This window comes from Salvelinus sp. IW2-2015, linkage group LG16 (genome assembly GCF_002910315.2).
Source record: "Salvelinus sp. IW2-2015 linkage group LG16, ASM291031v2, whole genome shotgun sequence".
NCBI lineage: Eukaryota > Metazoa > Chordata > Actinopteri > Salmoniformes > Salmonidae > Salvelinus > Salvelinus sp. IW2-2015.
The window spans coordinates 39,002,494-39,015,909 of NC_036856.1; the positions used below are offsets into that span (position 1 = coordinate 39,002,494).

General features: G+C 43.8%; 1 protein-coding gene across 2 annotated transcripts in view; it reads left to right on the forward strand.

The window, feature by feature from the left end:
• Nucleotides 1-10,307: 10,307 nt before the first annotated feature.
• LOC111975296 (alpha-N-acetylgalactosaminide alpha-2,6-sialyltransferase 2) overlaps nucleotides 10,308-13,416 on the forward strand; it is an 18,053-nt gene continuing 14,944 nt past the window's right edge. For both annotated transcript variants that reach the window (XM_024003497.2, XM_024003498.2), the window contains exon 1: nucleotides 10,308-10,458. The gene's annotated coding sequence lies outside the window, so the exon portion shown is untranslated. The remainder of the gene's footprint in view (nucleotides 10,459-13,416) is intronic.

Here is a 13,416-nt window from a genome sequence, read left to right on the forward strand (position 1 = left end):
ACATTACTTCTTACTAATACATTTCTTGTTTTAGAAACGTTACACATCACGGTCATCAGTTTTTTTTAAATGTAATTATGTCCAAAAATGTTTGGGCTGGTAAATCAGATTTTTTTTTCATCTACCTGCCACAGTGTCTGGTGGAACAAAAGATACATGTTGGACCCTGCCCTCTTCCCCTGTGGAGGTCCTGCAGTCAATGGTTCAGACAGACGTCAGTAGTGCTGCTGAACCAAGCTGGGGCTGGAGGCTGGGTTGGGGTTAGGGTTAGTCAGGGCTCAGCTCGGCGGTGTCCTTTGTGTGTGAGTTACAGATGTCTTTTGTCCTGGTGCCCCTCTGGGCTAGTGCTAATTACAGGATCTGCTGTCTTGGATTGGTCCGCTCCCCACCCCCTCCTACACACCCCCTCTGCCCCCCTGGCAGTCACAAGCCCACTTTTGCTCTGACAGGCAGGTTTGTTATGAGAGTCTTACCAAAGTCACATCTAACAATGTGGAGCGACAACACAACACAAGGCAGCCTAGTGGTTTCATGTGACCAGAGACCCAAAGCTCAAAGCACCACGAGCCTGAAGGGTCTTAAAGGATGGTAGTCTGAGGGCTATACCGTGACAGAAATACATCTACAGTGGGGCAAAAAAAGTATTTAGTCAGCCACCAATTGTGCAAGTTCTCCCACTTAAAAAGATGAGAGAGGCCTGATTTTTAATGAATTTATTTGCAAATTATGGTGGAAAATAAGTATTTGGTCACCTACAAACAAGCAAGATTTCTGGCTCTCACAGACCTGTAACTTCTTCTTTAAGAGTCTCCTCTGTCCTCCACTTGTTACTGTATTAATGGCACCTGTTTGAACTTGTTATCAGTATAAAAGACACCTGTCCACAACCTCAAACAGTCACACTCCAAAGGACACCAGAAACAAAATTGTAGACCTGCACCAGGCTGGGAAGACTGAATCTGCAATAGGTAAGCAGCTTGGTTTGAAGAAATCAACTGTGGGAGCAATTATTAGGAAATGGAAGACATACAAGACCACTGATAATCTCCCTCGATCTGGGGCTCCACGCAAGATCTCACCCCGTGGGGTCAAAAATGATCACAAGAACGGTGAGCAAAAATCCCAGAACCACACCTAGTGAATGACCTGCAGAGAGCTGAGCCAAAGTAACAAAGTCTACCATCAGTAACACACTATGCCGCCAGGGACTCAAATCCTGCAGTGCCAGACGTGTCCCCCTGCTTAAGCCAGTACAGTGTCCAGGCCCGTCTGAAGTTTGCTAGAGAGCATTTGGATGATCCAGAGAAGATTGGGAGAATGTCATATGGTCAGATGAAACCAAAATAGAACTTTTTGGTAAAAACACAACTCGTCGTGTTTGGAGGACAAAGAATGCTGAGTTGCATCCAAAGAACACCATACTACTGTGAAGCACGGGTGGAAACATCATGCTTTGGGGTTGTTTTTCTGCAATAGGGACCAGGACGAATGATCCGTGTATGAAGGAAAGAATGAATTGGGGCCATGTATCGTGAGATTTTTGAGTGAAAACCTCCTTCCATCAGCAAGGGCATTGAAGATGAAACGTGGCTGGTCTTTCAGCATGACAATGATCCAAACACACCTCCCGGGCAACGAAGGAGTGGCTTCGTAAGAAGCATTTCAAGGTCCTGAGTGGCCTAGCCAGTCTCCAGATCTCAACCCATAGAAAATCTTTGGAGGGAGTTGAAAGTCCGTGTTGCCGAGCAACAGCTCCAAAACATCACTGCTCTAGAGGAGATCTGCATGAGGAATGGGCCAAAATACCAAGCAACAGTTGTGTGAAAACTTGTGAAGACTTAAAGAAAACGTTTGACCTCTGTGCATTGCCAACAAAGGGTATATAACAAAGTATTGAGATAAACTTTTGTTATTGACCAAATACTTATTTTCCACCATAATTTGCAAATAAATTCATTAAAAATCCTACAATGTGATTTTCTGGTTTTTTTTTCTCATTTTGTCTGTCATAGTTGAAGTGTACCTATGATAGAAATTACAGGCCTCTCTCATCTTTTTAAGTGGGAGAACTTGCACAATTGGTGGCTTACTAAATACTTTTTTGCCCCACTGTACATTCCACTGAAAGGGTCTCACACTGGGCCCCTTCACTCAGCAGTAGTAAACTAGTCTCTAGTCTCACACTGGGCCCCTTCACTCAGCAGTAGTAAACTAGTCTCTAGTCTCACACTGGGCCCCTTCACTCAGCAGTAGTAAACTAGTCTAGTCTCACACTGGGCCCCTTCACTTCAGAAGTAGTAAACTAGTCTCTAGTCTCACACTGGGCCCCTTCAGCGATGGGACAAGACTGTAACTACCAATTGGATATCACATTATTATATATATTTTTAAACGTACATGTTCCGTACTGTCTCTCTCTTTTACCTGGTATGTATATATATTTGTTTTGGCCCTCAAAGTCCATATGGGCCCTGGTCAAAAGTAGGGCGCTACAGCCCTTTGGGCCCTGGTCAACAAGTAGTGCACTATATAGCGTCCATTTGGGATACCCCCAATGTGCTTCAGTGGGAAACTGTAACCAGTGGAACCAGTGGAGAGTCACAGCATCTCTTCTCCTTTTATAGTCCCAGTGGAAGGTCACAGCACCTCTCCTCTTTATAGTCACAGTGAAAGAGTCCCAGTGTCTCTCCTCTTATAGTTGTCCCAGTGGAAGAGTCCCAGCATCTCTCCTCTTTTATAGTCACAGTGGAAGAGTCCCAGTGTCTCCCCTCTTTATAGTCACGTGGAAGAGTCCCAGCATCTCTCGTCTTTATGGTCCAGTGGAAGAGTCCCAGCATCTCTCCTCTTATAGTCACAGTGGAAGAGTCCCAGTGTCTCCTCTTCTTTATAGACACAGTGGAAGAGTCCCAGCATCTCCCCTCTTTATAGTCACAGTGGAAGAGTCCCAGCATCTCCCCTCTTTATTAGTCACAGTGGAAGAGTCCCAGTGTCTCTCTTCTTTATAGTCCAGCGTCTCTCCTCTTTATAGTCACAGTAGAAGAGTACCAGTGTCTCTCCTCTTTATAGTCACAGTGGAAAAGTCCCAGTGTCTCTCCTCTTTATAGTCACAGTGGAAGAGTCCCAGCATCTCTCCTCTTTATAGTCACAGTGGAAGAGTCCCAGTGTCTCTCCTCTTTATAGTCACAGTGGAAGAGTCACAGCATCTCTCCTCTTTATAGTCACAGTGGAAGAGTCCCAGTGTCTTCTCTTCTTTATAGTCACAGTGGAAGAGTCCCAGCATCTCTCTCTTCATAGTCACAGTGGAAGAGAGTCCCAGCATCTCTCCTCTTATTGGTCCCAGCATCTCTCCTCTTTATAGTCACAGTGGAAGAGTCCCAGTGTCTCTCCTCTTTATAGTCCCAGTGGAAGAGTCCAGCATCTCTCCTCTTTATAGTCACAGTGAAGAGTCCAGCGTCTCTCCTCTTTATAGTCACAGTAAAGAATCCCAGCATCTCTCCTCTTTATAGTCACAGTGGAAGAGTCCCAGCAGCTCTCCTCTTTATGGTCCCAGCAGCTCTCCTCTTTTAGTCACAGTGGAAGAGTCCCAGCAGCTTCCTCTTTATAGTCACAGTGGAAGAGTCCCAGCAGCTTCTCCTTCTTTATAGTCACAGTGGAAGAGTCCCAGCAGCTCTCCTCTTTATAGTCACAGTGGAAGAGTCCCAGCAGCTCTCCTCTTTATAGTCACAGTGGAAGAGTCAGCATCTCTCCTCTTTATAGTCACAGTGGAGAGTCCCAGCATCTCTCCTCTTTATAGTCACAGTGGAAGAGTCCCAGTGTCTCTCTTCTTTATAGTCCCAGCATCCCTCTCTTTATAGTCACAGTGGAAGAGTCCAGCATCTCTCCTCTTTATAGTCACAGTGGAAGAGTCCCAGCATCTCTCCTCTTTTATAGTCCAGTGGGAAGAGTCCCAGCATCTCTCCTCTTTATAGTCCCAGTGGAAGAGTCCAGCGTCTCTCCTCTTTATAGTCCCAGTGGAAGAGTCCCAGCATCTCTCCTCTTATAGTCCCAGTGGAAGAGTCCCAGCATCTCTCCTCTTTATAGTCCCAGTGGAAGAGTCCCAGCATCTCTCCTCTTTATTGGGTCCCAGCATCTCTCCTCTTTATAGTCACAGTGGAAGAGTCCAGCACTCTCCTCTTTATAGTCACAGTGGAAGAGTCCCAGCGTCTCTCCTCTTTATAGTCCAGGGAAGAGTCAGCATCTCTCTCTTATAGTCCAGTGGAAGAGTCAGCATCTCTCCTCTTTATAGTCCCAGTGGAAGAGTCCCAGCATCTCTCCTCTTTTAAGTCCCAGTGGAAGAGTCCCAGCATCTCTCCTCTTTATAGTCCCAGTGGAAGAGTCCCAGCATCTCTCCTCTTTATAGTCCCAGTGGAAGAAGTCCCAGGCTCTCCTTCTTATAGTCCAGGGAAGAGTCCAGCATCTCTCCTCTTTATAGTCCCAGTGAAGAGTCCCAGCTCTCTCCTCTTTATAGTCCAGTGGAAGAGTCCCAGCATCTCTCCCTCTTTATAGTCCACAGTGGAAGAGTCCCAGCATCTCTCCTCTTTATAGTCCCAGTGGAAGAGTCCCAGCATCTCTCCTCTTTATAGTCACAGTGGAAGAGTCACAGCATCTCTCCTCTTTATAGTCACAGTGGAAGTCCCAGCATCTCTCCTCTTTATGAGTTCCAGTGGAAGAGTCCCAGCATCTCTCCTCTTTATAGTCACAGTGGAAGAGTCACAGCATCTCTCCTCTTTATAGTCCCAGTGTCTTTCATCTTTACTGATCTCTTGTCTTCCCCTGTCTCCGTCTCCGAGATTATAACTCATTGAGAAAGCATTTCCCCAACCCACCAAATGCTATGTAATGACCTTTGGAATTGTGCTGACTTTTAGTTACTCAGAATTTGATTCATTTTGTGGTGAATGAATCCATGAAAAAGTATTTGCCCTCTTTTCTGAATTTCTCTATTTTTGCATATTTTTGATACTGAATGTTATCAAATCCTCAACCAAAACCTAATATTTAGATAAAGGGAACCTGCGTTTACAAAGAACAAAATATATATAATGTAGTCCAAAAGGCTGTACTTCTGACCCATCTGCCAATAGAACATGCTTTCAAGATTATTGATGATCTTCCAGGATCTTCCAGGTGCCTTTTGGTAAACCTGAGTCAACTTTTTGGATGACATGCCTGGCAAAAAGCAAACAGTGCATTCTACAGTAAGAACCTCATACCAACGGTCCAGCATGGTGGTGGTAGTATGATGGTTAGGGGTCAGCATGGTGGTGGTAGTATGATGGTTTGGGGATGCTTTGCTGCCTCAGGACCTGGACGACTTGCCTTCATAGAAGGAACCATGAATTCTGCTCTGTATCAGAGAATTCTACAGGAGAATGTCAGGCCACCCGTCTGTGAGCCGAAGAGCTGCTGGGTCATGCAGCAAGACAATGATCTAAAACACACAAGACTACATGAAAATGTCTCAAAAGCAACAAATGTGAAGTTTTGGACTGACCTAGTCAGTCCAGACCTAATTCAAATTGAAATGTGGCAGGACTTGAAGCAAACATGGCTGAGTTACAGCTGTTCTGCATGAAAGAGTGGGCCAAAATTCCTCCACAGTGACGTGAAAGACTGATCAACAACTACAGGAAGTGTTTGGTTTCAGTCATTGCAGCTAAAGAATGCACCAAGCTAATACTTTTTCACACAGGGGAATTGGGTGTTGCATAATTTTGTTAAATAAAATCTGTTATTTGTAAACTTAGGTTCCCTTTATCTAATATTAGGTTTTGGTTGAAGATATGATAACGTTAAGTATAAAAAATGTGCAAACATAGAGAATCAGAAAGGGGGTAAATACTTTTTCGCTATTAGGTGCCGAAAATGGTAAAATCATGATTTACTCTATGGTATGTTCGTTGACAACCAACATTAAGGCATTGCTTTGCCACTATGTCAACAAAACATGTATATACTAATTGAAAGTAAAGGGATGTCGGTGAACAAATGAGTTGTCAAGGCTACGACGGCGCCGGTGTAATGAGTGGAGCTTCCTCAGGTGTTCAAAAGCTCCTATCAGACCGACAGCCTAATGTTTCTTAGGTAGTTCTTTATGCGTTTTAGTTTAGAAAACGATCTCTCCGCAGGCAACTACAGGGACGGTAAAAACAGCTTGATTGCCGTAGCAACATCAGGGAAACTGCGCAGAAGGGAGAAGTGGTGCATCGAAAACAGCGGTTCAGCAACATCTTTAATTGAGCCTCTCATTCTGAATTTCCGGTGTTGTGCCGAAAATCTCCCAGAATTCCCTTCTAATGTCCGTCATTTTGTGGCTAGAGTCAAATACTTTCTGTGGCACACATCAGAGTCCAGTACTTTCTATAGAACAAACTTCACGTCAGGATAAGCAACCGAAATTAATGATTAATGTATGTGTGTTATAATTAAACATAGAGGAGGGAGTAAAATGTTGGCAACCAATAAACATTTCAGAACAGCTATGGCTGAATTATTATCCTTACACTTTCAAAAATGCTAGTCGAATAAGACATGGGAGAGATGACGAATTTTGGCAAAGAGATTTATTTGTAGACTAATACAAATCAGTAGCGGATTTAGGTCCGGGCGACATACAAGAACCCGTCGCACACTAATCCATAAAACATGAACTTAACAATAAACAATCTCTGACAAGGACATGAGGGGAAACAGAGGGTTAAATACAGAACAATTAATGAATGGGATTGGAACCAGGTGTGTAAGAAGACCAGACAAAACCAATGGAAAATGAAACATAGATCAATGATGGCTAGAAGACCGGTGACGTCGATCGCCGAGCACCGCCCGAACAAGGAGAGGCATCGACTTCGGCAGAAGTCGTGACAGAAACAGAGAGACGAAAGATAAATTATATTATTTCTTATATTTTTGGGGGAAGCCTGGCTTCCCTTGGCATCCATGAATAAACAGAAAGTTACAAGTGACCAAATCGGATTTTGCGTGTTTAGGCAGCAGTGATTTGCTGACATGGATGCTGTAGCGAGTGAACTGAGAGTCGGAAAGCAAGTACAGGGAGTGAGTGTTTTAATAAATAAACAAACAAACCAATAAACACAAAAGACACACCGACATGAAAACAGAGTCAATAAAAGCTGAGGAAAGAACGAAGGGGAGTGACAGATATAGGGAAGATAATCAAGGAGGTGATGGAGTCCAGGTGAGTGTCATGAGCACGGTGTTGGTGTTAAATGCTGAGCTGTAGTCAATGAACAGCATTCTCACATAAGTGTTCCTTTTGTCCAGGTGAGAAAGGGCAGTGTGGAGTGTGATTGAGATTGCGTCATCTGTGGATCAGTTGGGGCGTTATGTGAATTGGAGTGGGTCTAGGGTTTCTGGGATAATGGTGTTTATGTGAGCCATGACCAGCCTTTCAAAGCACTTCATGGCTACTGACGTGAGTGCCACGGGGCGGTAATCATTTAGGCAGGTTACCTTCGCTTCCTTGGGCACAGGGACTATGATGGTCTGCTTAAAACATGTAGGTATTACAGACTAGGTCAGAGTGAGGTTGAAAATGTCAGTGAAGACACTTGACAGTTGGTCTGCGCATGCTTTGAGTACACGTCCTGGTAATCCGTCTGGCCCAGCGGCTTTGTGAATGTTGACCTGTTTAAAGGTTTTGTTCACATCGGCTACCGAGAGTGTTATCACACAGTCATCCAGAACAGCTGGTGCTCTCGTGCATGCTTCAGTGTTGCTTGCCTCGAAGCAAGCATAAAAGGCATTTAGCTCGTCTGGTATGCTCGCGTCACTGGGCAGCTCGTGTCTGGGTTTCCCTTTGTAGTCCGTAATAGTTTTCAAGCCTTGCCACATCCGCCGAGTGTCAAAGCCGGTGTAGTAGGATTCAATCTTAATCCTGTATTGACGCTTTGCTTGTTTGATGGTTCATCTGAGGGCATAGCGGGATTTCTTATAAGCATCCGGATTAGTCTCCCACCCCTTGAAAGCGGCAGCACTAGCCTTTAGCTCAATGCGGATTTTGCTTGTAATCCATGGCTTCTGGTTGGGATATGTACAGTTGAAGTTGGAAGTTTACATACACCTTAGTCAAATACATTTAAACTCAGTTTTTCACAATTCCTGACATTTAATCTTAGTAAAAATTCCCTGTCTTAAGGCAGTTAGGATCACCACTTTATTTTAAGTGTGTGAAATGTCAGAATAATAGTAGAGAGAATTATTTATTTCAGCTTTATTTCTTTCATCACATTCCCAGTGGGTCAGATGTTTACATACACTCAATTAGAATTTGGTAGCATTGCCTTTAAATTGTTTAACTTGGGTTAAACGTTTAGGGTAGCCTTCCACAAGCTTCCCACAATAGGTTGGGTGAATTTTGGCCCAATCCTCCCGACAGAGCTAGTGTAACTGAGTCAGGTTTGTAGGCCTCCTTGCTCGCAGACACTTTTTCAGTTCTGCCCACAAATTGTCAAAAGGATTGAGGTCAGGGCTTTGTGATGGCCTCTCCAATACCTTGACTTTGTCATCCTTAAGCCATTTTGCCACAACTTTGGAAGTATGCTTGGGGTCATTGTCCATTTGGAAGACCCATTTGCGACCAAGCTTTAACTTCCTGACTGATGTCTTGAGATGTTGCTTCAATATATCCACATAATTTTCCTCCCTCATGATGCCATCTATTTTGTGAAGTGCACCAGTCAATTTGCAGCAAAGCACCCCCACCCCCAACATGATGCTGCCACCCCCGTGCTTCACGGTTGGGATGGTGCTCTTCGGCTTGCAAGCCTCCCCCTTTTTCCTCCAAACATAACAACGGTCATTATGGCCAAACAGTTCTGTTTTTGTTTCATCAGACCAGAGGACATTTCTCCAAAAAGTATGATCTTTGTCCCCATGTACAGTTGCAAACCGTACTCTGGCTTTTTATGGCGGTTTTGTAGTAGTTGCTTCTTCCTTGCTTAGCTGCCTTCCAGCTAGCTTTATATTGTCAATTTCGTCGTTCAGCCACGTCTCGGTGAAACATAAGATGTTACAGTTTTTAATGTCCCGTTGGTATGATAATCTTAATCGTAGGTCATCCATTTTATTTTCCAATGATTGCACGTTAGCAAGAAGAACGGATGGCAGTGGGATTTTACTCGCTAGCCTCTGGATTCTCAGAAGGCTGCCCGATCTGCGGCCCCTTTTCCGGTGTCTTTTCTTCACGCAAATGGCGTGGATCTGGGCCTGTTTCAGTGAAAGCAGGATATCCTTCTCGTCGAACTCTTTAAAGGAAAAAGTTTCTTCCAGTCCGCGGTGAGTAATCGCTGTCCTGATGTCCAGAAGTTATTTTTGGTCATAAGAGACGGTAGCAGCAACATTATGTACACAATATGTTAAAAAACAAGTTACACAAAATGCAAAAAAATAACAAAATAGCACAATTGTTTGGGAGAATGTCAAACGTCAGCCATGTTCTCCGGCGCCATCTTAAACACAATTAACACGCTAGTTAGCTACCACTTGTTCTTGTCAAACTGTTAACAGAGTAGCTAGCAAGCAACAAGTTATGCCAAATAACAGTCTAAAAACTACTTGAGGGCAAATAAATCAGATTTTACCGTTCAGAGAAGTCTCATGGCCATGAATCACATTTCTATCTGACGTCAAACAACTTACAAAGCTGTCTTGAAATATCAGATTCCATGTGCATTTTGGCTGGTTAGACTGCAGGAAAGAGAACAGATATGAATCGGATATGCAAAACAAATTGCCTTGAGTCACTTCAAACTGTCAATGTGAACAAGGCTTTAGACAAGCTAGCTACTCTAACTTGATTGATAGCCTGAAATGGCTCTTGGTAGCTTGTTATGAGAATGGGAACCTATCTGGGCTATCTAAAGCCAACTCCACAAAAATACTCGGTGGCTAGTAGTACTACAGAAAAACAAAAACAAAGGTATAAATTGTATTTGTATTTTTTTTTTCAATGGACAAATCTGAGGGGGCAGTTTATTTTTTGTGGAAAAAATATCAGAATTGGTCTGCCTGTGTGAACAGCCATTGTGACCATAGCAACGCTATTCCTCTAACGCTGTCGTCTCACGTCTGACTTTATTGTAGTCTGGGGTGTATTCACTAGGAACTAAACAGAACGAAATGGGGCTGGACCTAGCTGAATTTGTCAAATAGAAACGCTAGTTTTCGTTGCAAAACAAAACTGTTTGGACTAATGATTACACCCCGTAGTAAGTGTTCCCTCTCTCCCAATTGCCAGCATCTGTTGCTCATTTCACAATAGTCCCGCCCATGCTGTGTTGTGCTGTGCGGCGCTCCGGTCTATTAGTCAAATAGTTATTCTGGTTTAGATGACTTTCTACTGTCGCTACTCTCCTACTATGCAGACAGATTACTGTCACTAAAGAAGACTCGTCACAGGTAAGTGGATATGGGGACATTTTAACTTTTTATTTCCTATGTTTAGCTTTGTGTTGTGAGAAGGGAGGAGAGATCTGAGAGTAGTGACTTGCTGTTTCTCTGAGGGTGATCATGGTAATCGGTGCAAAAACATAAACTTTAACAAATACCATAAAGTTTACAGCTTTCTACTTAGGATTCATTCAGATTTTTAGCAGAACCAAAAAAACATAGGAATTAAATCAAAAGAGGGAAAGTATTTTATTATCATCATCATTATTAAACTTAAAGGAACTAAAGGCACAGCCAAGATTATAAAATACATTTTAAGACCTTTTAAGGTAAAATGTTTGCTGTCTCTATTCTCCACCAAATGTCAAAGTTTCCACAGATGTGTTGAACAGGGCTAATCTGAGGATCTAGGTTTTCCTTCCATTCCCCTGGTCATCTATCTTCAAACAAACACTGAAGCAAAAGTAAATCAGTTACATTTTTATGACATCTGTCTTACAGTAGTTTTTGATAAATGTTTACTGATGTATTCATTACCTTTTTTAGTATGTTTCAAAGATTTACTCTACACTACTTTGACAACACAAACTAGGTCCAGGATAGCTCTCTGCATTCTTCCTTCTTCCTACAGTTTTCATCCATTAGCCTTGCCCAACGACTGGCTCATGTGAACTACAATCTCGACGCTGTGTTTTTAACGTTGATAATCATCGCATGCGATTATGGGCTTGGAAATATATGGCCGTTTTAAAAAAATCTTTCATCAGCTAGAGAGAATGTACCAGTTACACAGCCATACAGCCATACAGCCATGGATGCTGCCATCTAACCAGACTACACTTCCTCAGTAAAGCTTGTACACAGGTGTCCGGAGCGTGCTAGAAGGCTAACTCCAGGGTGTAGATGTCTCCCACACTACCTCCGGAGGTGGTCGCCTGTCTGATTTCCGTAAACAAGCACTGTAACATGGAGAAATGACCTTAACAGATGTCTCCCAAACACAGACTCAACCTTTTGTATCTGTGCCATTCTAGGGTATGTGACAGAATGGGTAGTGCCATTGAGGCTACCTCCATTTTTAAAGTAGTCAATTTTCTTCACAATTGTCTGATCCCTCCTGGTGACCTGGTTGGACATGACTCCTACAGGGTCACCAGGAGGGATCACCAATGAATTGGAAGTCCCACTCAGTTGACTACATTAAAATGGGGGAAGCCCTCAATGGTGCTGCCCGTGCTAATACAGACTTTGGACCACTAAAGTCCTCTATCATTCTCAATGCTGCCACACTAACTCTGGAGGTAGTGTGTGAGTCATCTACTGTACCCTACATACCCCTCTCTGAGTGGTACAGCGTAAAGACAATGGCTCTCCCACATCACATGCCCCTGCAAGAATGACCTTAGTACCAGTAGACAGTATTTTATTTATTTTATTTTTTGCTCTGTTAGCCCAATTTTTGAAAATGTAAAGGCTTTTATAATATCCACACCCTTTTGAATCGTGGCATTGATCAAGTGTGCAACACTATGTGCGGTATGGTTTTAGATGAGAAGCTCCTGTATAGTTTGTATTGCTGTCTTTATTTTGTTAGTCTAAATGTTACGGTATGCTAATAGCTGCACTCCTACATGAAGCAGGAATGTGGCTTTGGCCACTCCACATCCAAGGCTAGGGTAAACAGACAAGTTTAATCTGTTGTTAAAGAGTATGCATTTCACTCATGTAAATCCAATCAGAACAGAATGTAGTGCCTAAGGCCATTTTTTTCTTCTGCCCAGCACTGTGTTTACCATGTCATTGTAGTCAGAGGGAGGTGACAGATGAGGTATAGAAGTGTGTGGTCTCATACAGGTGCTAATGGGAGTACTCTACCAGAGGAACTGGTAGAGTACATTTAAAACGATAGTCACAGCCAGGGGGAGGAGCATGTGAAGAATACATTGATTGCACCCCAAAAGCCCTTTTTTTTACATTTTTTAAATTAAAATGTTTATTCTGTATAGTCCACTGCCTTTGACCAGAGCCACTTGGGACAGAGACATTTCTTCAGAGTAGTGATGTGATTCTGGTTTCCTGGTGTTGCCATTACTTGTGCCAGGAAAATAACCTCTCCCTCAACGTCAACAAAACAAAGGTGCTGATCATGGACTTCAGGAAACAGCAGATGGTGCACACCCCTATCCACATCGACGGGACAGCAGTGGAGAAGGTGGAAAACTTCAAGTTCCTCAGCATACACATCACTGACATTCTGAAATTGTCATCCCACACAGACATGAGGCTGAAGAAATTCGGCCTGGCCCCTACGAGCCTCACAAACTTTAATATGTAAAATTGAGAGCATCCTGTCCGGCTCTATCACCGACTGGTACGGCAACTGTACCTCCCGCAACTGCAGGGCTCTCGAGGGTGGTGCGGTCTGCCCAACTCATCACCGGGGGCACACTGCCTGCCCTCCCGGACACCTACAGCACCCAATGTCATAGGAAGGCTAAAATGATAATCAAGGACATCAACCACCTGAGCCACGGCCTGTTCACCCAGTTATCATCCAGAAGGCGAGGTCATTACAGGTGCATCAAAGCTGGGACCGTGACACTGAAAAACAGCTTCTATCTAAAGGTCATCACTGTTAAATAACCATCATGTTTAACCCTGCTCAACGACCTACCTAACCCTGCTCCAACCTGTTTAACCCTGTCCCCACCTGCTACTCAACCTGCTAACCCTGCTCAACCGTTTCCATGCTAACCCTACGCCTGCTCAACCTGTTAATACCCTGCTCAACCTAGCTAACCCTGCTGCACCTGTTTAACCCTGCTCAACCCTACTAACCCTGCTCAACCTGTTTACCCTGCTAACCCGCTCACCTGTTAACCCTGCTCAACCCTACCGAACCCTGCTCAACCTGTTTAACCCTGCTCAACCCTACGAACCCTGCTCAACCTACGAACCCTGCTCAAC